This window comes from Balaenoptera physalus (genome assembly GCF_965194825.1).
Source record: "Balaenoptera physalus genome assembly, chromosome: 8".
Classification (NCBI taxonomy): Eukaryota; Metazoa; Chordata; class Mammalia; order Artiodactyla; family Balaenopteridae; genus Balaenoptera; species Balaenoptera physalus.
In genome coordinates this window covers 57294350-57321569 of record NC_138887.1, presented here as the reverse complement: position 1 = coordinate 57321569, position 27220 = coordinate 57294350, and the positions used below count along the sequence as shown (strand labels likewise).

The window sequence follows — 27220 nt, the reverse complement described above, 5'->3', positions numbered from 1 at the left end:
GGGAAGTTTTCAACTATAATCTCTTCCAATATTTTCTCAGTCCCTTTGTTTTTCTCTTCTTCTTCTGGGACCCCTGTAATTCGAATGTTGCTGCATTTAATATTGTCCCAGAGGTCTCTGATACTGTCCTCAATTCTTTTCATTCTTTTTTCTTTATTCTTCTCTGCAGTAGTTATTTCCACTATTGTATCTTCCAGGTCACTTATCTGTTCTTCTGCCTCAGTAATTCTGCTATTGATCCCTTCTAGAGAATTTTTCTTTTCATTTATTGTGTTGTTCATCATTTTTGTTTGCTCTTTAGTTCTTCTAGGTCCTTGTTAAACATTTCTTGTATTTTCTCCATTCTATTTCCACGATTTTGGATCATCTTTACTATCATTACTCTGAATTCTTTTTCAGGTAGACTGCCTATTTCCTCTTCATTTGTTTGGTCTGGTGGGTTTTTATCTTGCTCCTTCATCTGCTGTGTGTTTCTCTGTCTTCTCATTTTGCTTGACTTACTGTGTTTGGGGGTCTCCTTTTTGCAGGCTGTGGGTTTGTAGTTCCCATTGTTTTTGGTTTCTGCCCCCAGTGGGTAAGGTTGGTTCAATGGGTTGTGTAGGCTTCCTGGTGGAGGGGACTGGTGTCGGTGTTCTGGTGGATGAGGCTGGATCTTGTCTTTCTGGTGAGCAGGACCACATCCAGTGGTGTGTTTTGGTGTGTCCGTGACCTTATTATGATTTTAGGCAGGCTCTCTGCTAATGGGTGGGGTTGTGTTCCTGTCTTGTTAGTTGTTTGGCATAGGGTGTCCAGCACTGGAGCTTGCTGGTCGTTGAGTGGAGCTGGGTCTTAGTGTTGAGACAGAGATCTCTGGGAGAGCTTTTGCCACTTGATATTACATGGAGCTGGGAGGTCTCTGGTGGACTATTGTACTGAACTCGGCTCTCTCAACTCAGAGGCACAGGCCTGATATCCGGCCAGAGCACAAAAACCCTGTCAGCCATGCGGCTCAGAAGAAAAGGGAGAAAAAAAGAAATAAATAAAATAAAATAGTTATTAAAATAAAAAATTAAAAAGTTTTTAAAAAAATATATAAAAAGTAATAGAAAAAGGAAAAGAAAAATAAAAAGAAGAAATAAGAGAGCAACCAAACGAAAAAACAAAACAAATCCACCAATGATAAGAAGTGCTAAAATCTATACAAAAAAAAAAAAAAAAGAACAAAAAAAACGGACAGACAGAACTCTAGGACAAAGGGTAAAAGCAGAACTATACAGACAAATTCACACAAAGAAACATATACATATACAATCACAAAAAAAGAAAAAGGGAAAAAAATATATATCTATATATTAAAAAAAGGGGAAGAGAGCAACCAAATCAATAAACAAATCTACCAATGATAATAAACTCTAAATACTAAACTAAGATAAACATAAGACCAGAAACAAATTAGATACAGAAAGCAAACCCCAAGTCTACAGTTGCTCCCAAGGTCCACCTCCTCAATTTTGGGATGATTCATTGTCTATTCAGGTATTCCACGGATGCAGGTACATCAGGTTGATTATGGGGATTTAATCTGCTGCTCCTGAGCCTGCTGGGAGAGATTTCCCTTTCTCTTCTTTGTTCGCACAGCTCCTGGGGTTCAGCTTTGGATTTGGCCCCACCTCTGCATGTAGGTCTCCTGAGGGCAACTGTTCCCCTCTCAGACAGAACGGGGTTAAAGGAGCAGCTGATTAGGGGGCTCTGGCTCACTCAGACTGTGGGGAAGGAGGGGTATGGATGTGGGGCGAGCCTGCGGTGGCAGAGGCCAGCATGATGTTGCACCAGCCTGAGGCACGCCGTGTGTTCTCCTGGGGAAGTTGTCCCTGGATCACGGGACCCTGGCAGTGGCGGGCTGCACCACCTCCCTGGAGGGGAGGTGTGTATAGTGACCTGTGCTTGCACACAGGCTTCTTGGTGGCTGCAGCGGCAGCCTTAGTGTCTCATGCCTGTCTCTGCTGTCCACGCTGATAGCTGTGGCTCGTGCCTATCTCTGGAACTCATTTAGGCGGTGCTCTGAATCCCCTCTCCTCGTGAACCCTGAAACAGTGGTCTCTTGCCTCTTCGGCAGGTCCAGACTTTTTCCTGGACCCCCTCCCGGCTAGCTGTGGCGCACTAGCCCCCTTCAGGCTGTGTTCACACAGCCAACCCCAGTCCTCTCCCTGGGATCTGACCTCTGAAACCTGAGCCTCAGCTCCCACAAATAAGCTTTTTATTTTGTTTTTGCATACTCATTTTATTGCAGGTATTAAAATAGAGCAGAGACTAGAGGTTAATTACCTCAACTGCACAAAGACATCAGTGTTTAAAAAATATTTTGTTTTATCTGAATTTATTATGGAACGTATGAAAACAATCATATGTGAATGTGCAGACCACCTCAATAGTATTTCAGAACATATTAATCCTCACATTTGCATTTCTTCTTCTCTCTGTTGGAATTGCAATTGCTTTTCTCCCTGCTGGAAAATTCTTTCCTCTTACAGTCTCATGCATCACTCCTGTGCTCTCCTCTTCCAACACTATTCAAATGTCAACTTTTCAGTAAGGCTCTCTCTGACCTTACTCTCATTGAAAATTGGGATGCCACACCCTCCTTCTCTCCCATCATTTGGTGCTGCCCCAGCTTTATTTTTATCCATAGCACTTACTACCACTTGACATACTCTTTGTGTGGTTGTGATTTCTGGTCTCCACTGAATAGAATGTAAGCTCCATAAGGGCAGGAGTGCTTGTCTCTATGGTTTATTGTTATATCTTCAGCTCTTAGCACAATACATGTGGTACATCCTAGGTCCTTGATAAATATCTCTTCTCTTTCAATACCTGTTCATCATAACTTTTAATTTTTTTAACTTAGTGGTATATCTTGAGAATTTTTCAATATCCTTAAGTGTCCTTAGAAAATATAATTTTTAATATCTGAATACACATTTAATTTCTGAATATACATATCATAGTTTGTTAACATAATCCCTTATTTTTGGACATGTAGTTTGAGTTTTCCCCTAATATCAATTCTATGACAGTGAACATTCTCATTTACTGTGGTCTGAATGTGTCCGCCCACAATTCATATGTTGAAGTCCTAATGCCCAAAGTGATGGTATTAGGAAGCGGGGTCTTTGGGAGATGCTTAGGTTACCAGGGTGGAGCCTTTATGAATGAGATTAGTGCCCTTGTAAAGGAGGCCTGAGAGCTCCCCTCCCATTTTCCTACCGTGTGGTGATACAATATAAGGAAAATCTGTGACCAAGAAGAGGGCCTTCACCTCACCATGCTGGCACCCTTATCTTGGAGTTCCAGCCTCTAAAATTGTGAGAAATAAATTTGTTAATAAGTTACCCAATCTGTGGTGTTTTGGTGGAGCAGCCTGAACTAAGACATCATTCAATTACATGTTTCTGTCTTATAACTTCCTTAAAATAAATGTGAAGAGGTGATATTGCTGCTTTAAAGTGTATGGACACTTTTAATTTTTTGCCTATTGCAGTCAGAAATGTTTTAGTAGTTTAAAGAGCCCTCAGGGATATAAAACTGTTTTTATTTTTGAACATCCTCACTAATACTTTGTATTTGGATTTTTTAATGTCTTACAGTTTGATAAGTAAAAATACATTTCATTGATATTTCAAGATGTACCTCAACATTAATGTCCATGCCATTGGGGATTATTGGAGAGAACACATTAGATCTGTGTGTTCACATTATTACCTCACCTAGAGGGCCCACATTTTTATTTGTGCTGCTTCTTACGGGCCTGACTATACTGAACACAAAGCCTGTATTATATAGAATTGGCCACCAGTGCCAGAAAAACAAAACCAAAAACTAACTACAGCTATTGAAGAATGTTTTGTCAGTTGAGGGGTGACATTTAAAGACAGAAATGATTATTATCATTTACATTATTATGACTATTTTCTCTTTCCAAAAGGAAGATTTTTAGATGTACTATTTTAGATGATGGAGTTGATACACAAGTACTTTATATGCCCAGAAATGTTGTAGATCTCCTTAAAAAAAAAGAACACTTAAAAGTAAGGCCTTGAGTACAAAGATATTTTGGCCCATAGTTATTTTTTTATAACTAAATATTTTGAAAAATATTTTGTCTAGTACGACTCCCATGTTTTAAAGCATGGAAAACATGGTAATATTATAAATTGTATTTTTGTAAGCAGTACAGTTTGGTCAAAGACCCTGCTTTATACCTGCATTGCCTTTTGGCTGTCTCTTCCATATGTTGGAGTGATTCCCCCTTCTGTGTGTCTTGGCAAGTGATGGGGCTCAGCATTCATGACAAAACCTCAGAAGCGCAGATGCTCACTTTTTCTGCCTGCTTCAGTGATACCAGAGAGGAGGCATGTGGTCGAAATCCAATTTGACCTTCTGTATTGGTCTGCTTGGACTGCCATAACAGAATACCACAGACTGGGTGACTGAAACAACAGAAATTTATTTTCTCACAGTTCTGGAAGTTAAAAGTCCAAGGTCAAGGTGCCATCACGATTGGTTTCTGGAGAGACCTTCTTCCAGATTTTTGCACAAACTCATTTTATTAAAGGTTATCAAAATAACCTTCTCACCGTGTCCTCACATGGCCTTTTCTCTATGCTTGTGCAAAAGAGAGAGAAGATCTCTGGTGTCTTTTCCTCTTCTTGCAGGAATACCAGGCCTATCAGATTAGGGCCCCACCCTCACGACCTCATTTAACCTTAATTACCTCCCTAAAAGCCCTGTCTCCAAATACAGTCACAATGGGTGTTAAGGCGTCAACATATGAATTGTTTGGGGTGGTGGGGAGATTCAGTCCATAATACCTTCCACATAGGAGCTGAGTCTAAGGTGGGTGATGAGTCATAGCAGAGGATTCCTCTTGGCTACAGTGATGGTGTCAGCAAGAGTATCTCATTCTCAGTGGTGACGTGACAACCTAACCGTACCATTCCTTAGATGTAGTTACAGCTTAGTTCTGACTGCCTAGCTCTTCAGGTCACAGAACAGAAAACCAAGCCTCTTTCCCCCAGATATTTCTAAGCTGTTCTAGAAGCTACCTCAGAGTCTTCCAATAATTTCCCTTTCAAATTTAATTAGCCTGAGTCACTTTCTGTTGCAGCTGCTAATAACCATGACTGAAACAGAATTTTTAACCTAAAATTAAAATATCACTGCAAATACAATAGATGATTGAGGTGTGTGTCTCTGATGAATGCTTTCATCTAATACAAGGTTAATTGCCTAAAGAGAACTCTGATAAGTAGCATAGTGAAAATAGGGTATCATACTAAAAAGATTAATTAAAATGATAGTTGGAGGTCATAACTGAAATGTCTAAGGATTTTTAGTTTGAATAATAGAAGTCATTTTGAAGCCTTGCCAGGCATTTTACTCTTATTTATGTGTGTACGTGTGGGAGACTGGAGATGGAAGTTATCACATCACTTATTTCTACAAAACATGCTTTTACTTTTCTGTTTGGCTAAGAGTGGTAACTCTGTACTAGTAGAGTCGCTTTCTTCTACCAACAATACATTGGTGCAATACAACAAAATCTTATATTGACAATACATTTCAATTTAGCATATTAAAAACTTGTAGAATATTTAATATTTTTTCTTTTATCTAAAATATGAACTTTAGTAATGTATCTATTCTATTTTTGCCTGTGTTTTACATAGGTATATTTTGGTGTGGTCTTGCCAACCAAATTTTCCCTTTCCCTTCTCTTTCTCTGCTTCAGAGAAGTTATTTATTTCAACATCATTCTTTTTGTTGACATGACGTTGATCTTAAAATATTTCTCCTCTCTAGAGAATAAATTAGCATGCACTTACCTATGTAGATCCCTACATTGGGGTTTCTGAGCCAGAGCTGTGCAAAGGGAAAGATTTTCATAGAGATTCATTTGAATCCTGTGAGAAGGCCTGCTTTGCCAGAGAAGTGTTATTTATAGCATTCCTTCTGAAGATAAGAAAGAGAACTTCCCTTGACTTTTTTTTTGACTGATAACATCTTAAATTTGTCAAAGCATTCATTTGCAACTGCAGGAGAGCAATTCTGACTGATAGACAGTACGTTCTCATTAGAACAGATTTTATGATATCTGTTACAAACGATATTTTTCTGTTTGGTTTACTATTTTTTAAACAGAAAGTTTATGACAGATTATGTCCTACTAAATTTATTTTTTGGTTCCCTTTTTTTTACTTATTTTCTATCAGGTGCTGTTCTAAACTTCACATATGTAACATTTAATTCTTGAAAAATTTATGTGGTATACAATATTATGGTCATTTGGGGATAAGAAAGTTGAAATTGAGGAAACTGACCAGGGCTTAAAATTGTGCCTTAAGCATTATTTTATATTGCTTTCTTCAAAGTAATCAGTGAAGTTAACCTGAAAATTTTAGGATGTTATGGGGAAAGTCATGTTTGTACATTGGCCAAAGTCAGACATTGCAGTGGATATATAAGACACATACACTGTGAATTGGACAGCCATCATTATGGTTGTGATTTGGCAACTATCCTACACATCACTACCAAATACATGTCACTTTAGTCGTTTTCTTTCCATGTCCAAAAGGTTACATTACGTCTTGAATGAAGTACAGCCTCTTAAGCCTTATATCTAAAGCTATTCAAATTTGATTCCAGTCTACTTTTTTTTTTTTAAGCATTTTTTATCCTAATATGTACCCTATATTCCAGCCAAAACAGACTACTTGTTCTTTCTCAAAATGGTCTCTGTAACTTGGATTAGGTGAAATTGCCATCCTCCTTTTTTTTTTTTTTTTATGAATCATTCTATCCTTTTTTTTTTTTTTTTTTTTTTTTTATTTATGGCTGTGTTGGGTCTTCGTTTCTGTGTGAGGGCTTTCTCTAGCCGCGGCAAGTGGGGGCCACTCTTCATCGCGGTGTGCAGGCCTCTCACTATCGCGGCCTCTCTTGTTGCGGAGCACAGGCTCCAGATGCACAGGCTCAGCAATTGTGGCTCACGGGCTTAGTCGCTCCGCGGCATGTGGGATCCTCCCAGACCAGGGCTCGAACCCGTGTCCCCCGCACTGGCAGGCAGACTCTCAACCACTGCGCCACCAGGGAAGCCCCGCCATCCTCCTTTTAAAAAAAACAAAACAAAAAAAGATAACCTATTCTAAAATGTACACTGAAATCTTTGGTATCTTTTCAAGGGGAATTGACCTCTTCCTCCTCAAAACTTTGATATATTCTTTTGGCCATCATTATGGTCAATACTAAGGTTAGTTTTTTCTACATTTTCTTCTGTCTCATACTAAGTTTTATGCTCATCTTTTTATGTCTTGCATTTTCTCTGGGTTATAATGTGTATAGCTTGTGAGGCTCTCTTCAAACTGATGACCGATATCAAAACTTAGTACTAAACAAAGGAATGCAACCCCATTGAAGCCAAGGCCACTAGAACTACTTTTCTAGCATTCTTTCTGAAAAAACAGTATCATGGTGCAATAGTTATTACATCAAATGTGAATTTTCAAGATTTTTACATGCCTTTATATATCAGGAGGGGAATACAAGATCAACAGAAATTTTTCCAAAAAAAACCCCAACTTTTCTTTTTTCCTCTACTTTCATTGCATTCTACAAACCTACATAGTCTTTCTGTCCTTGGAGGATGGAAAACTCTTCTTCAAGCCCTAGCCATCCTTGACTTTCTTTCCCTTCCCCCTGTCTTCCTGATTCTGCCCTGAAAAGCCCAAAGGAGCTATCTGGCAATAGCATAAAGCTTAACAAAGAATGAGGAGGGAAAGAAATGGGCAGTATCAAATCAGAATATTCTTTAGGAGATTTAAGGATACACTGGAAGTCTTCTTATATTAATAAATATGGTTCTGTCTAGTAAATATCAAGAAACTCATAGAATATTTAATTGCCCCTTTAAAACTCTAACAAGGAAGAAAAAAATGCTTTATGAACAAAAGGACACACTTGGTGATTAAAGATAGAAAAAAACAATAAAATATGTTAATACTTTGTTATTACGACAGCTCCTATTAGAACTAATGGCTTTTATGTTCTTTTGAAACCAGTTCTCAAGTTTTGAACATCAGACCAATGTTGACATGTTCAAAGTTATTAAATAGTATCATCAGAAGATATTGATGTCTGTCACTGAACTATTAGAATTTGTGTTCTCTTCTTTTGGACCCATAGTCTTTCTCTAGAAACTACAAAGGCAGCAGGTTTTATCTGTGAGTACTGAAGCCTATTCTCCTCCTCCTCCTAACCATCTACCTCAGGGCATCAAGACAGGGGTCTTTGGTGCACGCATTTGGACAACCCAACCCACACGTCTCAACTCCACCCACATTCCCCTCAGTCAGTTGTATCTGTCTTGGCTACCCCTCAGATTGAGAAGTATACACACCGGCAGCAAATGTGTTTTCTCAAGAACATACCAGAAAGAGAAGTTTGTACAGAACGTGGAACAGGCAAAAGGGCATTTGAGAAGGGAACTCAGGGATCCTGTGTTGCCTGGAGTAGGATCCAGAAGAGAAGGGGCCTCTTGGACCTTTCTTCTTACCCTGTGGAAGAGGGTGACGTTTCTCAGTTCAAAAGTAATCTAATATAAAATACCAATGAGTATTTTAGAAAGAAAAAAATGACTTACATGATTAAATTATTTTTTTCAGTAACTTGCATTTAAATTAGACCTTTCATACTAGTCCTTTCTTTTGTGCATCTACATGGATAAATTCTGCAAATTAGTTTCTGTAAAATTTATTTTACTCTTTTCTTGGACTCCCCCTGCAGCAATTATATGAGGATAAAATACAGCTTCATACTTTATAGCTGCATCTTTCAAACTGAAAACCAACTATTAGCCCTTATGACCTTTGCCAAGTCGCTTAATGTATCTGTAACTTTGTTTCTACATCTGAATACTAAACATTTCCTTCTAACGATAAATAGTATTATTAGAAAATGGGTTGAGATAGTACAGGATCTCTGTAAAATATATTTGGCAACCAGCAGAAATTTTTTGAATGGAAGCCAAGTTAGAAAATGAAAATATAAAATTAATTTTAATCTTGGACATATTCTTATTGATGCTGATGAGAGTCTTCTTGTTAAAGTGCTGGTCATATTTACTTTGTGGAAAGAGCTTCCCTCAAAAAGAACCCAAAAAACAAAAAACAAAACCACAACAGTTGTTAGCGCAGAAGTAACCAAAGATCCCAAAAGAGCTAGAATCATTCTTTTGGACACATATATTTGATACATTCTTCCCTGTGCTTCATTCATTGCTAAATACAACACTTCACCTGTCAACAGCTGGAATTGATTTACAAAGGCAAAACCAATTTATCTTCTGTTGACAACAAATATTTATTTAACGCTCAAAGTTTAACCTAGGAGAAGTCATTTACCTTCTCTTTGTTTCAGCTACCTATCTATAAAGCAGGATAAATGGTGGTCATTCTGTATCCAATTTAAGAACTGTCATTAAGATAAATTATAAAAAACCCATGACAAACGTGACACATTTTGAGAAAAAAAATGGATTTACCAGTTATTTTTTTTCCACTTTTTTTCTCTTTATTCCTGTTTCCCAGCCCTTCTTATTAAAATGACTAATGGATAAACAGCAAGGTCCTACTGTACAGCACAGGGAACTCTGTTCAATATCCTGTGATAAACCATAATGGAAAAGAATATGAAAAAGAATATATACATGTATAACTCAGTCACTTTGCTTTACAGCAGAAATTAACATAACATTGTAAATCAATCATACTTCAATAAAATTTTACAAATTAAAAATTTTTCTGTTCACTTTTCAGCTTTGCTTTTTTGCGTATTTATAATGCTTTTCCTATGGTTTGTAATATGCATCATTAACATAAGGATAGTCCTCTTATTAGAGATAATACTGTTACTACTTCAAGCAAAATATAGAAACCTCGCAACCTTAATATAAATAAATCCCCCATCCCTGTCCTTTATGTTATACTCGTTATACATAATACATCTAAAAACATTGTAACTCTCACAGTAGAATAGATTTCTTTGAAATTTTTATATAATTTATAAGGAAATGCAAATTTGAAAAAGACTAAAATAGTTTCCAAAATCTGTCCAGATTATTTGCCAATTTCCAATGTTCTTCATTCTTTTCTGAGGATCTAATTTTCCATCAACTATCATTTCCCTTGAGCCTGAAGAACTTCCTTAATCATTCTTACAGTACAGGTCTCTGGCAACAAAATCTCTTCATTTTCTTTTATTTGAAAATGTGATTTTGTCTTCATTCTGGAATGATAGTTTTTCTGAGTAAAGAATTTTAGGTCTGCAAATTTCCATCTTTCAGCAACTTAAGATGTTTTCTACTGTTTTCTTGATCCCATAGTTTCTGGAGGTTTTGTCCTTCTAATATCCTAACCGCATGTACATTTGACTGCTCAGTTTCATCTAATATGTGCTTGAGGCTCTATTCATTTTTTAAAATGTTTTTCTTTGTGTTTCTCACTTCGGATAATTTCTTTCGATCTATTTTCAAGTTTATTTACTCTTTTTTCCTGTCCATTTGCCTAAATCATCCAGTTAATTTTTCATTTCCCTGAGAAGTTATTTTTTAGTTCTAGAATTTCTATCCTTGTACTGAGGCTTCCCATTTATCTGCTGAGATTTTTCACGCATTCAAAAAATGTTTTACTTCATTGAAGATTGTTTAAAACCTACTTAAAATTGCTTTGTCTGTTAGTTTCAACATCTGTTTCCTTTCAAGGTCAGACTTGGTTGATATCTTTACTCTCAAAAAATATTTTCCATTTTCTTGATAGTTTATATGTCAAAGAATTTTTGTGTATTCTGTCATGGAACTTCTGGATTCAATTATTTTTCTGTGATGAGTACTGCTTTCTTTGTTTTATCAGGTAGTTTTCTTTAGAAGATTGAACGTAAACAGTTTTTCATGCACTAGCTCCATTCCTTGTTCAGAACTTTGGTCCCAAGCAAGTGTCCCCTCAGAGTCTGTTGTGTGTATGTGTAACTCGGGGTTCAGCAAGAGATGGCAAAACAGGGTTTAAGAGATCTTTCTCTGACTCAGTACCATTCGTGGTCCTCCCATTTTCTTTACTGTTCATAGTCTTTTGGCTTTTTAAATTTTTTTCCTAACTCCTCTGGACATGAAGACTGCAGGTTTTTTTGTTTTGTTTTGTTTTGTTTTTATTATAGTTGTTTCATTTCCCCAACTCAATCGTTTGGGTTATTTTACTTTTTTTTTTTTTTTTAATTTTATTTATTTATTTATGGCTGTGTTGGGTCTTCGTTTCTGTGCGAGGGCTTTCTCTAGTTGCGGCAAGTGGGGGCCACTCTTCATCGCGGTGCGCGGGCCTTTCACTATCTTGGCCTCTCTTGTTGCGGAGCACAGGCTCCAGACGCGCAGGTTCAGCAATTGTGGCTCACGGGCCCAGTTGCTCCGCGGCATGTGGGATCTTCCCAGACCATGGCTCGAACCCGTGTCCCCTGCATTGGCAAGCAGATTCTCAACCACTGCGCCACCAGGGAAGACCAGACTGCGGGTTTTTGATATGCAAGTCTTCCTCCTCCAAAGTTCCTACCCCATGGACGGTGCTTAGCCCCAGGCTAAAAGTCAAAGAGATAGGAACTAAATTCTATGTCTGCTCTCCTGGAAATGTCTGCGTATTCTATCATGGTCTGACTATTCTTGTTCACTCTCCAGGATCTTTTGGGTGGTATCTTCAGTCTGAGTTTAGATATTTTTGTAACAGAGAAGAACAAACTTGAGTCCATATTGGATCTTTTTCTTTAGCTGTAACCCTTGTGCTCTACTGCCTCTGCTTAGTCATGCTGGCTGTGCACCTTTGTAAAAGAACATTTCCTGTAGTCTGAAATATACATGATAACCCGTTCTCAAGGATCTGACCTTTAAAGGTATAACACTTTTCCATTCATATAGAGATGAAAAGTTGCAGAACAGAGAATAACAGGAATAGTCTTGTTGGAGGTTTACAGGAACATTGTGACCAGACCTACATGGACAGCTGCAAGAACAAAGGATTCTGGCATCAAGAACTTTGCAACAACCAGCCACACCTCCTCCCCTTTTAGTATAAAAGAAGCCTGAATTCTAACTCAGGGAGAGATGGTTCTTTAGGACACTAGTCCACCGTCTTCTCAGTCTGCTGGCTTTCTGAATAAAGTCACTATTCCTTGTTCCAACACCTCATCTCTTGATTTATTGGCCTGTCGTGTGGTGAGCAGTATAAGCTTGGACTCAGTAACATTTTGTCTTTGGTTGAGCTGCTTTAAGTCTGTTTTATACATTCCTGGTTCAGCAATCGGTCAGAGATGTGAGTAGAAAGAATTCAAAGATATCCTCCCTGGCTTTCTCCTATCCCAGATCAGCTTTCATGGTCTCCCTGCTTCATTATTCTGTTTCACCAACCTGGTAAGATTTCAGGGTGAACTCCCTATCAGAGTTTGTACCATTGGTTCACACTTCACTGTCTACAAGTATTTACTATGTGTATTATGTCAAGATGAGGCTATCTGGTAGGCTCTTAGCCCATCAAACCCAGAACCTTGATTGTTGTTTAACACTTTCATTGAGATATGATTGACATACAATAAACTTCATATACTTAAAGTGAATTATTTTTCCTATTTTTCCTATGTATATTCGTGAAATCATCACCATGATCAAGATAATGAACATATTTGTCACTTCCCGAAACTTCCTCCTGCCCTTTTGAAATTGCTGCCTCCTGCCCATCCCTGCACTGCCCTTTCTCTGTCCTCCCCAGGCAATCACAGATCTGTCTTCTACAATTACAGATTTGTTTACATTTTCTAAACTTTTAAATAATGGGATCATGAAGTACATATTTCTTTTTGGTTTGAGTTTTGTTCAGCATAATCTTTTTGAGATTCATCCATGTTGTGATTTCACTTTTATTACTAGGTAGTATTTCATTGTATGGGTGTGCTTTTTTTTTTTTTTAATTTTATTTATTTATTTTTGACTGTGTTGGGTCTCTGTTTTTGTGCGAGGGCTTTCTCCAGCTGTGGCAAGCGGGGGCCACTCTTCATTGCGGTGCGCGGGCCTCTCACTATCGCGGCCTCTCTTGTTGAGGAGCACAGGCTCCAGACGCGCAGGCTCAGTAATTGTGGCTCACGGGCCTAGTTGCTCCGCAGCATATGGGATCTTTCCAGACCAGGGCTCGAACCCGTGTCCTCTGCATTGGCAGGCAGATTCCCAACCACTGCGCCACCAGGGAAGCCCTGGGTGTGCTTTTGTTGGTTTATCCATTTACCTATTGATAAATATTTAGATTGTTCCTAGTTTTTAATCGTTAGAAATTAAGCTTCTATAAGCATTCTTGTATGTCTTTTTATGGTCATATGCGTTCATTTATCTTGGGTAAAAAATCTAGAAGTTCAATACCTGGGTCATACAGTATGGTATGTAAAAACAAAAAAAAACTTTATAAAAACTTGCCAACCTGCTTTTCAAAGTGATTGTACCATTTTATATGACCACCAGCAGTATATGAAAGTTCCAGTTCCTCCATATCCTCACCAAGACTAAGTATGCTCTCTTTAAAGTTTTAGCTAATCAAATAGATCTGCAGTAGTATCTCTATGATTTTAATTTGCATTTCCTTAATCACCAATAATGTTGAGAATCTCTTCATGTAGCTTATTTGTAATCCAAATAGCTTCTTTGATGAAATGTTTGTTGAAATATGTTGTCCTTTTTTGTTGCATCGTTTGTTCCCTTATCATTGGCTATTGAGAGTTCTTTACATACTCTGGATAAAAGTCCCTCAAGAGATACATGATTTGGAAATATTTTCTTCCATGGTGTGTTTTGTCTTTTCTTTTTCCAAAGAGTGTCTTTCAAAGAGTAGATATATTTTATTTCAGTAAAACCCAATATATCAAATTTGTTTCTTATGAATCATGCTTTAAGTAATATAGTTGGAAATTTTTGCCAAACCTAAGGTCACAGATTTTTTTTTTCATTTGTTTCTTTCTGGAAGCTTTAGAGTTTTGGGTTTTATATTTAGGTCTATGATCTATTTTGAATTATTTTTTATATATGGTGGAGGTATGTATTAAAGTTCCTTTTTTTAATATGTGGTTATCTAATTTTTTCAGAATTTTCTATTGAGAAAATTTTCTTTTTTTCATAAAATTTCTTGTGCACCTTTGTAAAAAATCAGTTTCTCAAATATATGTGGGTGTATTTTGGGGCTCTATTCTTTTCCATTTATTTAATTATTTATTTTTATGACAATGACACATTTTCTTGATTATCAGGGCTTTATAATAATGCCTGTCGTCACATCAGGTACTGTTATTCCTCCAACTTTGGTCTTGCTTTGCAAAGTTGATATGGCTATTCTAGGTCATTTCAGTTTCCAAAGGAATTTTTGAATCATGTTTTAACTTTTACAATAAAATTCTACTAGTGTGGAAATAAAATGATTTTGATTGGGATTGTGTTAAAGCTACATATCAATTCAGAGAGAAATGACATCTTCCCACAGTTGAGTCTGCCAACAGATTAGCAGGCATTAGGATGATCTATCTTTTCTTTCACATAAATCTTCTTTAATTTTTTTTTTTTTGGTAATGTTTTGTAGTTTTCAGTATACAGAGAGAGAGATTTATTTCTAAATATTTAATATTTTTGATGCTCCAGTCATTTTTGGTTTTGTTTATTTTGATTTCCAATTGGCCATTGTTAATATTTAAGAATACTATTCATTTTTGTTGCTTGATCTCGGATCCTGCCACAGTGCTAAACTCATTTACAGGTTCTAGTAACTTATTTGTAGATTCTACCAAATTTTTTACCTAGGTGATACTATATTTAATGAATAAAAACAGTTTTACATTTTCTTTCCTAATATGAGTGACCTTTTTTTTTCTTTTCTTATTACACTTGCTAGGACTAATAATAGAATGTTGAATACAAATGGTGTCAGTGGACATTGTTGACTTTTTCTGGTCTTAGGAAGAAAACAGTCATTCTGTCACCATCATATATGAAGTTATCTGTAAGCTACCCTTTATCAAGTTGCATAAGTTCCTTGTATTCCTATTTGGTAAGACTCAGAAATGGATATTGGATTTTGTCAAATGCTTTTGTTCTATCTACTGACATAATTACATGTTTTTTTAAAATTTAGTTTGTTAGGATCATGAATTGCAGAGATTAATTTTTCTTTCTTTTTCAAAATTATTTTAATATTAACCTTTAAAAAATATTTACTAGAGCAGTTTTAGGTTCACAGCAAAATTGAATGGAAGGGACAGAGATTTATTGTATACCTCCTGCCCCCACATATAGATAGCTTCTGCAGCTATCAAATCTCCCACTAGAGTAGTACATTTGTTATAATTGATGAACCTACATTGGCACATCATTATCACCCAATGTCCATAGTTCACATTAGAGTTCACTCTTGCTGTTGTACATTCTGTGGGTTTGGACAAATGTAAAATGACATGTATCCACCATTATAGTATCATACCAAGTAGTTTCAGTGACCTAAAAATTGTCTGTTCTCTGCCTATTCATCCTTTTCTCCCTCCTAACCTCTGGAAACCATTGATCATTTTATTATCTCTATAGTTTTGCCTTTTCCAGAATGTCATATAGTTGGAATGAAACCTTTTCAGATTGACTTCTTTCACTCAGTAATATGTATTTAACATTTCTCCATGTCTCTTCACCACTCAATGTATTATTTCTTTTTAGTGCCAATTAATATTCCATTTTCGGATGTACAGCAGTTTATCCATTCACCTACTGAGAGATATCTTTGTTGCTTCCAAGTTTTGGCAATTATGAATAAAGCTGCTATGAACATCTGTCTGCAGGTTTTCATGTAGGCATAAATTGTCAAATCCTTTGGGTAAATAACAAGGAGCATAATAATAGCTGGATCATATGGTAAGAGTATGTTTAGTTTTATAAGAAGCTGCCAAACTGGCTTCCAAAGTGACGGTGCCATTTTGCATTCTCACCAGTAGTGAACGAGTGTTCGTGTTTTTCTACATCCTCACAAACATTTGGTGGTGTTAGTGTTTTACATTTTGACCATTCTAATAACTGTGTATTGGTATCTTATTGTTGTTTTAATTTTCAGCTCTCCAATGACATATGATGTGGACTATATTTTTATATACTTATTTGCCACCTGTATGTTTTCTTTGATGAGCTATCTGTTCAGGTGTTTTGCCCATTTTTAATCAAATTGTTCATTTTTTTAAATTGTTGAGTTTTAAGAATTTTTGTATACTTTAGAAAACAGTCCTTTATCAAATATATCTTTTGCAAATATTTTCTTCTAGTCTGTGACTTGTCTATTTATTCTCTCGGCAGTATCTCTTGCAGAGCAGAAATTTTTAATTTTGGTGAAATTCGACTTATCAATTCTTTCTTTCATTGAATCATGCCTTTGGTATTGTACCTAAAAGCCCTTGCCATGGCAAGATTATCTAGATTTTTTCCTATATTATCTTCTAGGAGTTTTATAGTTTTTTTATTTAGGTCTATGATCCCTTGTGATTCATTTTAAGTTAATTTTTTTGAAGGGTGTAAGATCTATGCCTAGATTCATTTTTGCCTGTGGATTTCTGTTTGTTCCAGTACCCACTGTTGATAAGACCTTGTTCCACTGTGTTACCTTTACTTCTCTGTCAAAGATTAGTTGACCATATTTACATGAGTCTATTTTGAGGCTTTCTTTTCTGTTGCACTGATCTGTTTGTCAGTTCTTTCACCACTTTGTATGGCTATTAGCATAACTGATGCCATCTTGGACCCGTACAGTTCCTTCTGTCCTTCCACTGACCCTACCTAGGACTGAATTTTGTGGTAAATCACTCTCTGTCATTGAGGACTTTGTAGTTAATAGATATTGTTTAATGATTGCTAGGTCAGGTGGCCTCTCTGCTCTCATAGTTTCCAAATAGTGATGGAGACCTTTTGCTTGAGCCTCTACACAGAATCTGATGTAATCTTTCTATCAGACAAGCAAATAACCATCATTTTAAAAATATTTAAGTTGTTATAGGAATCATTATATATATTTTCAGGACTAGAAATGCTAAAAAGAAATTATTCATCCTATTTTCTTTATTATATGTTATTTTGTTACCAGTAATACCAGTCTTCATTAGAAACTTGTAATGTTTCCAGATTATTGTTCATCTGGAGCTGTAACTTAGAAAGAATACCTAATAATTTAATCTCTTTCTCTCCTCCTTCTCATATTATTCTTTCCTCTCTCTTTTACTTCTGTAATATATTTCTTGCCCTCACTCACAATCCATATTTAAAAAGATAAAAGCACTTTTAAAACCATAAGTAAAAGCTATGACTTTTTCATGTACAGTATTAAAATAATTGAATGTTTAGTTATTCACAGTCAGATTTCTTAAAACTGTAAGCAGAGCATGTAATATTTGCACGATCATTTAAATTAAATTAATCCTTCAAATCTCCTCAATAAAAGTCCTAATGGAACACACACACATATTAAAAGAAGTCTTAAGTTGTATAGGTGGTTTATTAAATATGGGAAGCATGGTAAATGCTACTGCTATTGCTGTAAATGTGTCAAAATATATATTCTCTTTTCTAAACTCAACAAAAACTTTTTCAGATTATACCTTTGTTCAGATATTACAGTTAGCAATCTACTAACAGCTTATTGCAAAGGTTAGGGATACACTTGAATATAGTGAATCCTATACAGATCATTTTCCTGACTCAGAAAACTCTTTTTGTCCCTTCAGAGAAAGATAATTTGATTAGTTCTTTGCCCATGAGCCCAGCAATACAATATCCAATGCATCTTTTTTCAGCTCGGTGTAGTAAAAGAATCACCAAGAAAAGGCCTAAATCTAGAAACTGATATAAAGACTGGGTCAATGTGGGGAAGGGAGCAGGGGTGATGATCAAGCGTGGGGAGCCACAGAGAAGCTAAGGAGACCGACCCTGGGCAAATGGTTCCAGATTTGGGGGCACACTTAGAGCCCACATGACTAAACACATCTCACTGAGTTCCTTGATTTTAATTACAAAGCTCATGAGGAAATTTCCGCCAGGAGAAGAAGCAGAATCAAAGTATAAACATATTCCTACTTGATGAATTATACAAATCGAAAAATCTGAGAGGCTCAGCCCTTATGGTTCTGTACTTTTGACTTTTGGTGAATGAAAGGAATAGGTAGTTTATTAGTAGATTTGAGCAACAATAATAGTTTTTGGGTTTTTTTCCAGCTTACCTTATAGATCAGGTTAAGAAAAGAGAAATGAATGATTTAGAGGTTTCATAAGAAAATAATTTTCTATGTTGCTCCCTTTTATAGGTCAGCAGATTTTGATGTAACTTGTATACACACACATTTGTATATATACACACATTTATATATAATTCACTGTGTTTATATGTGGTTAGATAACTCCTGTAAATTTTTAAAGATGTTTAGTTAAGGAAGAATTATATATCCGATTATAGGCATAATAATTTTAAAGTATTATATTTATTGCTATTTTCTTTCTGTTTGCATATTTTTTTGCTTTTTAATTACCAACAACATAGTAAAAGCTATAAGGCTTTTTTTCCCAGGACTTCATAATTGTATATCCTTAAGGATACTATGCATATAATTTGATACAAAAAATGAGCCTTGGGTCCATATTAATGTATATTAATATATATGATGACAGTTTGTATTATATACTATATCAATTCATATATTACTACATTATATACACTTATTCTTTGGAATATTAACTTCCTTTATGGCTACACTTTCACAAACATGGACTCAGGGCTCATATTATGTGTGTGAACTGAATGAATGTATATTTAAAATATATGTTTATTCTTCTAAATTTTCTTCCAAGTGCAGTCCTTTATGGTTACCCTTTCATAAATACTCTTACAGCCATCACTGCCCTTGGGAGATTTTCAAGAATATAATCAAGAACCAAAATCAGTCAGAATGAGATTAACATTTTCTCCCATAATTATATGTTCAGTAGAGACAACTAGATTCTATTCTCCTAGTTAACCACATTTATTATTATTTTTTAAAGTTCTCTTCAGCTTCTCAATACTTAATGACCACCTCATGTCTTAGAAAAATTAATTTTTATTTTGTTTCTCAAGGAAACAGTTCAGATACTAGAAGGATATAATCCCCAACTTTTCTTTGGAGGCTTAGGAGGTCATTACCGAGTCCCCTCTTGAATACGAAACTGCTTCCATATCCCTTCAAGTAGGTTGCAGGGTCTTTTCTACAGCTCATTTTACTTCAATCAGACCATGTGGTTTTGAGGAATGTTAGTAAGGTACGCTTTTTTTTTTTTTTTTAATTTATTTAATTTATTTATGGCTGTGTTGAGTCTCCGTTTCTGTGCGAGAGCTTTCTCTAGTTGCGGCGAGCGGGGGCCACTCCTCATCGCGGTGCGCGGGCCTCTCACTATCGCGGCCTCTCTTGTTGAGGAGCACAGGCTCCAGACGCGCAGGCTCAGTAGTTGTGGCTCACGGGCCCAGTTGCTCCGCGGCATGTGGGATCTTCCCAGACCAGGGCTCGAGCCCGTGACCCCTGCATTGGCAGGCAGACTCTCAACCACTGCGCCACCAGGGAAGCCCAAAGGTACCCATTTTTTGAAGAGCATGTGAGTCTTTTCACCTGAATTCTGAAGTCGTGAATGGAGTCCTAGAAGAAAAATTTGCATCCTCATGTGGTATTCTCCTGGTTAACCCCTTATATACCTATATCTCCCTGCTTTATGAAACAACAGCAGTATCGTTCATTCATGTAGTACTTTTATCTTAGAATGCATTGTCTCATGTATGTCTCACTAAGGCCAAAAACAATCTGAGAGAAAGATATTTTTATTTTCATTGTTTATATGATTAAATTGAAATGTCAGGAAGCTGTTTGACTTGCTTGAGGTAATTCGGGGAACTAGCGAGTAGCTAAGCAGAAGCTGGATGCATCTGCCTTCATATGTTTTTCTGGAGGGCTAATTAGCCTTGACGTGGATATGAGAACATCCTTTGGGAGGACTATGTCTTCCTTTTTACGTCCACATTTATTTGGCATTTTCCTTTTTTGCAAAGCCAGTTGAAAGAATGCAAAAGAAGTCAATAATCAGGGCTTCCCTGGTGGCGCAGTGGTTGAGAATCTGCCTGCCAATGCAAGGGACACGGGTTCGGGCCCTGGTCTGGGAAGATCCCATATGCCGCGGAGCAACTAGGCCCGTGAGCCACAATTACTGAGCCTGCACGTCTGGAGCCTATGCTCCAGTGTGGAGCCTGTGCTCCACAACAAGAGAGGCCGCGATAATGAGAGGCACGCGCACCACGATGAAGAGTGGCCCCCACTTGCCGCAACTAGAGAAAGCCCTCGCACAGAAACGAAGACCCAACACAGCCATAAATAATACATAAATAAATTAAAAAAAAAAAAGTAGAGAAAAAAGAAGTCAATAATCATTCCTAAATTCAAATGATACTTGTATATGTTCATCAGTTTAAGAAAATATGCAGCCAACTTATAAATAAGGAGTATCAAATTTTGTAGAGAGTAGAAAATATATAATTTGTATTAGAAATTTTAAGACGGAAGAAGGCGTCTCGTCACAAGCTTGTGGCTGGCACCATGTCATTTAACTTATTTTCTCCGTGTTAGCCTGTCAAATTGTCAGAAACCTATCAATGTCTTCACCTTCAATAAGCATAAGATACTGTGCAATAATTTGTCAGCGGGGAAAGGAAAGAAAGCAAGTAAGCCAAGTGGTAAGTAGAAATTGCCACTTTAATGTATAAGTCTCTTAGATTTATTATTTAAATTTCAATACTGTATTCAAGCAAATGTTTGCTTATCACTGAAGTAGCTCTATGCTAAACATATATAGGAATAAGGAAATACTGCTTAACATAAATATTAAGAATATTTAATGTCCTCAAACAATTCTCTGAAATAACCCATCGAGAATCTTTACTTTCCTCTGTTATGTGGTGCCACGATCTCCTGAACCATTTGTATTGATTTCTACCTTAACTGACCATCTATGTACATATTAAAGTACTCATCGTCCAATCATGAAACACATTCTTTAAAAAGTGCAGTCCCTAAAAACGTATATGTCAAAGTAATTTTCCCACAAGAAAAAAGAAAAAAACGTAGAGACAAGGTTAGGGTATTTCAGCACCGTGGAGAAACATGCATCTATTCTGTACCATATTCATAGAATTAATGCTATGCCAGTTTAGGTGGTGGAAAGGAAAAGAGTGAAAGACAGGAGGTGGAGGAGTTTGGAAGCAGGTGGCACCGTCACCCTTACAAGTCGTTTGGCAATGGCTGCCATGACTGGGTAGATCTTTAAGCAACCAATAAATTATAAGAAGGTAACATTACAGTTAATATTATAATACGGATAAAAGCCCACATCGCATATACATGATGTTGGAAAGCGGATAGCGGATATTAGAAAGGAGAGAGATCATGATGAGCTCTTATTCACTAATGACTAATGCTGTCCATTGTCCCTTGAAGATGTCTGTGTCATGTCATAGCCGTGGTAGACACTCTCGGGGCTCAGCCTGAATCACGTTTTCCAGGCTGGCAATGTCTTGTGATTCCCCTAACGGCTGTAAGCACAGGCTGCTCACAGCTTCACTCTCCTCCGTGAGTTCCCTCAGCTGACTAGAGTCACCTGGTTTGGGAATTCCTGTGGCCTTATGTACATCCGCTGTGGGGAGCCCACAGCCAGTTGTGAGTAACTGGGGGGAACAAATTTGTGGTGCATTTTCCCTTCACATTTCCCTATGGGATCAGGTTGAATTAGACTCTGCTCAGTTGTTCCTCCTACTCCATTCTGCTTTGCTCACTTCCTTACAGATTTCTCCTGAGAACCCTCCCTCGGTCAAAATATCCTCACACTAAAATCCTTGTCCCGGGACTTCCCTGGTGGTCCAGTGGTTAAGACTTTGCCTTCCATTGCAGGGGGTGCGGGTTCGAACCCTAGTCGGGGAGCTAAGATCCCACAAGCCTTGTGGCCAAAAAACCAAAACATTAAAAAAAAAAAAAAAAAAAAGCCAGGAGCAATGTTGTAACAAATTCAATAGAGATTTTAAAAATGGTCCACATCAAAAAAAAAAAAAAAAAGAAAATCCTTGTCTCAGGCTTTGCTTCTGGGGGACTTTTCCTATGACATTGGCCTAGGGTAGCGCTTCTCACATGCTATAGGAACAAAGCATTCTTCACAGCAGCAGGGATATATTAACCAAAAGACTAAATAAAGAATTTACATCAATTCCAAATGTGCTGAGGCAAATGTACATACAACAATAAATGCCTGTACTGTTTGGTGCTGAAAGGTGCCTGCCTGGCACCCACATTGTCATTTTCATTTCTAAGTTACAGCTCTCGTTTTGTTGGGGATTTCTACACAAGTGTTGCATAAATGCTTACCCCTCTCCAGGGAAGAAAGTTCAAAGTGGAACCAATATGTGTGTAGTGCTAACTATTGCAGTCTTTTCCACACTTGTCACTTGAGCAGAACTTTTCAGATTAGTATGGCTGTAATTGATTTTTCACAGTATTAAGTTTTAAAATCTCAGATTCTGGTGGTATATTGAGAAGCATTGATATTTAGAGCACAATATTTGAACTCTTTACTCTGTTGGCCCTCAAAGCTTTCATTTTAAGGGTTAAAAAGTTCTGACAATGCCATTAGATATGGTCATTAATGGTGAAGTGGTCTTACTCTCAAAAAATACCCTGGGGCTTCCCTGGTGGCGCAGTGGTTGAGAATCTGCCTTCTAATGCAGGGAACACGGGTTCGAGCCCTGGTCTGGGAGGATCCCACATGCCGCGGAGCAGCTGGGCCCGTGAGCCACAATTACTGAGCCTGCGCGTCCGGAGCCTGTGCTCCGCAACAAGAGAGGCCGCGATAGTGAGAGGCCCGCGCACAGCGATGAAGAGTGGCCCCCACTTGCCACAACTAGTGAAAGCCCTCGCACAGAAATGAAGACCCAACATAGCCATAAATTTAAAAAAAAAAAAAAAAATTAAAAAATACCCTGAATTTCCCCGTCTGCTCCTTTTCTGGCAATCATGGGAGATCCTCCAGCTATTAGAGTTCGTTCTGTGTAATTTTAGTAAAGACTGAGAGCTTTAGCTTGTTTTTTATTCCATCTTAATAATAATAGCAAATGTTTATTGATTGCTCATCGTTCTAGGCATTGTTCTGGACTCTTGGTAGGTATTTATTCATTTAACACTCATAGAAACTTGTTTAGGTTGATAGAATGATTACCACAGTTTTATAAATTGGAGTAATAAATAATACAAGTGAAATCTAAAGTATAAAAAATCAGGCAGTTAGTTTGAAGTCATACAGCTTGTAAGTAGTGGAGCTGGAATCCAATAACAGTGCAATTCTAGAAAAGATACTTAGGACTCAAATGTTATACCATCCCTGCAGAGTCTTAGCTGGAGCCCTCGTCTAACAGTAACACGGTTATGGCTTGTCGTATAATGGTCCTATCCAGTAAGTGGTCTGCAGCCTCTGGGGTGCTGCTCTGAGACATGGTGTCTTAGTCTGCTTGGACTGCTATAACAGAACACCATAGACTGAGTGGTTAAAACAAGTAACATTTATTTCTCATAGTTCTGGAGGCTAGAAGTCCAAGATCAAGGTGCTGGCAGATTCAATGTCTGGTAAGAACCTGCCTCCTGGCCCATAGATGGCTGTGCTCTCTCTGTCCTCATGTGACAGAAAGGGCGAGGGAGCTCTCTGGGGCCTCTTTTATAAGGACAGTCATCCCATCATGAGGGCTGTACCCTCATGACCTAGTCACCTCCCCAAAAGCCCCACCTCCAAATACCATCACATTGCAGATTTGATTTCAACATATGAGTTTTGGGGCAGGGGAGCATAAATACTCCGTCTGTAGCATATAGCCAGTGCAGAGATTTCAAGTAAGCCGTGAGAAACATCGATAGCAATCTGATGTTGCCATGACACTCTTGTGCGTAATTAGTGACCTCATCTCACTGAACAGGGCATGGACCAGTCCGAGTGTTCATGAACTCACGTAGTGTGTCATGTGTATGGGGAGCTGCGTATTAGTCATGCATTACAGGACCATGTTAAGGTCTGGGGATGACAAACAAACACAAACAACAAAAACCCTTAAAAGGAAATGTTCTCGATGCATTTTCTTTCATTCAGCGTTTCTTGTTACAGTTGCCATCACCTATCCCCAAAGTGAAGCTCAGCTAAAATCGGTTTAGAACACCGTAGAGCTGAGTTAGATTTGACTAGGAGTAGGAAAATCAGTGTTAGTCTGTTTCATGAGCGCAAGCTGATGTAAAGTCAGGTAGCATAACCTGTAACTCAAGGTAACGGGCCTCATAACATCTCGAAGTGAACAGTGGAACCCGGGTGACAGTGCCACGTGCTCCACGTTGCGTGTCTCCCATACTTCCCTCAGGAAAACATGCTAACAGCTTGAGGACATCCGTGTCACTGCCTGTGGCAAAGTACAGATAAGGCCTAACCTTGTTCTTTTTTTTTTTTTTACATAAAACTATGAAAAGAAGTTTGAGACACTGGTCTAGAGAATTGTTCGGAGGTTTGTATTATGCTTTTATCGTAATCCTGAGGTATTCCTGCTCTCCTCCTTTAAGGTTTTTACTTATCACAGCAGAATAAATTATTTAGCATGGAATGGGAAAGGAAGAGTCATTTAACAAATCTATCCGTACCTACACTGTGAAGAGTTTAATGTGTTAAGCTGGGAAAGACACAACCATGTGTCTTGAGGGAAACTTCCCTGATGTAATAAGGATGCCAAGAGTTTGGGTTGGGTGACATGCAGAAAAACTATACTGTAACTATGTTTGTGAAAACAGAACTTACTTGTATTTACTTATGTGTACTTGAAGATGCATGTTCAGGTAAATGGATATAAGTTTAAAAATCAAAGTTCTCTAGAGGCATTTCAGTATGTGGAGCAAAAAAGTGATAGAAGTCAGACAGGCAGCCTATGGTTTGGGAGCTTTTCAAGACTGAGTTTCTCCCTTTTTCTTCACCCCACATTTGAGCAGTATTCACCTCTTTCTTTAGAATTGAGGTAATAGAGAGCTGGACGGTGTGTGAGTTGTTTCCTTGGAAGGAAATCAATCCCTTAGAGCTAGAAAAAGTCTTCCCCTCAGTTGGGAGTGGACCATACCCTCCAGCTTCTAGGGAGAAGACACCACTCCCCTCCCTGTTTCTTTATACCTCTTACCAGACTTCCAGGAATGATCTGCTGCGCTCTTGCGCTCTTTCCAAGCTGTTGACCACACTGTGGCAGGAAGTGTAAGTGAAACATCAAACAACCTTCTCTGTGTGACTTCTTTCCACACAGTCCTTTAGTGGGAGCAAAAGGGCTGACCAGGATCCCTGCTCATGGGGAGGGCACCCTGATTGAAGTCACACCGCTGAGTCACTTGGTCCCCTCCTCAGAATGCCTGCCCTGCAGCTTCCCTCAGGCAAGATTCGTCCTCAAACTTCAGGCACTGAAGGGAAGAGAATCCCATTTAGAATGAATTATGCATGGAGATATTCTGCAGCATTTGGAAGGGCTGAGAAATGACATTCACTGAATTAGTCCCCTTCCCTGTAAGGCCACACAAAAATAGCCCTCAAAGAGGGAGGACAGAACATATTTCCATCTTTCAGAGGTGAGGTTTAGGGAAATTAAATGGTTACTCTGGATAAGTGAGTCAGTGAATGGCAAGGAGTCCTTCTCGCCAGAATCCTGAATCATGTCTCCTTTGCAACAGTTGTTTCATTGCAAAAAAGGTAGTAATTTTAGGTGAGAGTATGTTGTGCCTCTCTTCCTTAAGCATAATGAAATGTAACTGGGGGAGAAGGGGTTATAAATTCCATGGCCTTTACAACAAGTCAAGATACTGAGGTACTTAACAGTAGCCCGTTACTGAATGACAATTCCTACACTCCACTACATTTTCACTTCAGGGAATGACCAGTACAGAGCTGTTATTAGTGCTTCTCAGTAACATTCATTCCTCTCACCAGGTCATTGTCCCTTGGACAGGACTGGAGAAAAGCAGCTCCCACAGTTTTTAAAAGATGAAAATTCCTTGGTCACTTAACATACCCTTATTAATGAAGATTCTTGTACAACTGAGTAGCAGAAGGAGAGAAGTGCTGTAGAGGAAGATAGAAGATGTTTGTATTACTTATTCATTCAGTCAGTTATTTCTGGTTTCTAGTAACAGGTACCATAGCAGATTTTGAACAATTGGCATCAAGAGGCACAAGTCCTGACTACTGAAAGAGAAGAAAAAGAAGTGCAAACATTGGAAAGGAAAGCAAAAAAGAAAGAATTATTTTTTAAGATGAAATCTGTTCTAGGGAATATAGGAAAAATTAATAAAACTAAAAAAGATTAATGGAGCCAACTAAAATAGTGTAACAAAATCAATGCCATTTATTTATAACAGTAATAACTAAATAGAAATACAATAGTGAAAAAACTTCCAGTTTATAATATCAATAAAAAAATAAACAACAACTGGAGATTCAGGAAAAAATGTGTAAGAAGCATACAAAGTACGACATATCGCATACAGTGGACATGAAAATAGACGTGATAAAGAGCAGTAGAATGATGATGGAAGGAATGGTGGAATATTGCAGTGCAATGCGTGTTCCAGAATTAATATGTATCTTTAATCAAATCTAATCAATATCTAAATATCAAGGAGAATTAACCTACTAAAAAATAAAGTTCATAGGAATTTGCCTTATCAGTTACAATATTTAAAACAGTGAAGAACTGCCACATATTAAACAGATCTACCAATTTTGGAATAAAAACACAGAATCAGAGGAAGGAACTAAGGAAAGTCAGTATATCAAAATGTAGACTTCAAAATGTCATGTAGGGCTTCCCTGGTGGCGCAGTGGTTGAGAATCTGCCTGCCATTGCAGGGGACACGGGTTCGAGCCCTGGTCTGGGAAGATCCCACATGCCGCGGAGCAACTGGGCCCGTGAGCCACAACTGCTGAGCCTGCGTGTCTGGAGCCTGTGCTCTGCAACAAGAGAGGTCGCGACAGTGAGAGGCCCGCGCA

The 27220-nt window shown here is 37.8% G+C and overlaps 1 long non-coding RNA gene across 1 annotated transcript; it reads left to right on the top strand.

Annotated features, from left to right (window-relative positions):
• The first annotated feature begins 10874 nt into the window (after positions 1-10874).
• Positions 10875-20331, top strand: LOC309665312. Its single transcript, XR_014266342.1, has 3 exons — positions 10875-13004; positions 13310-19408; positions 19717-20331. It is a non-coding gene; the product is annotated as an uncharacterized lncRNA (long non-coding RNA).
• Positions 20332-27220: the final 6889 nt, after the last annotated feature.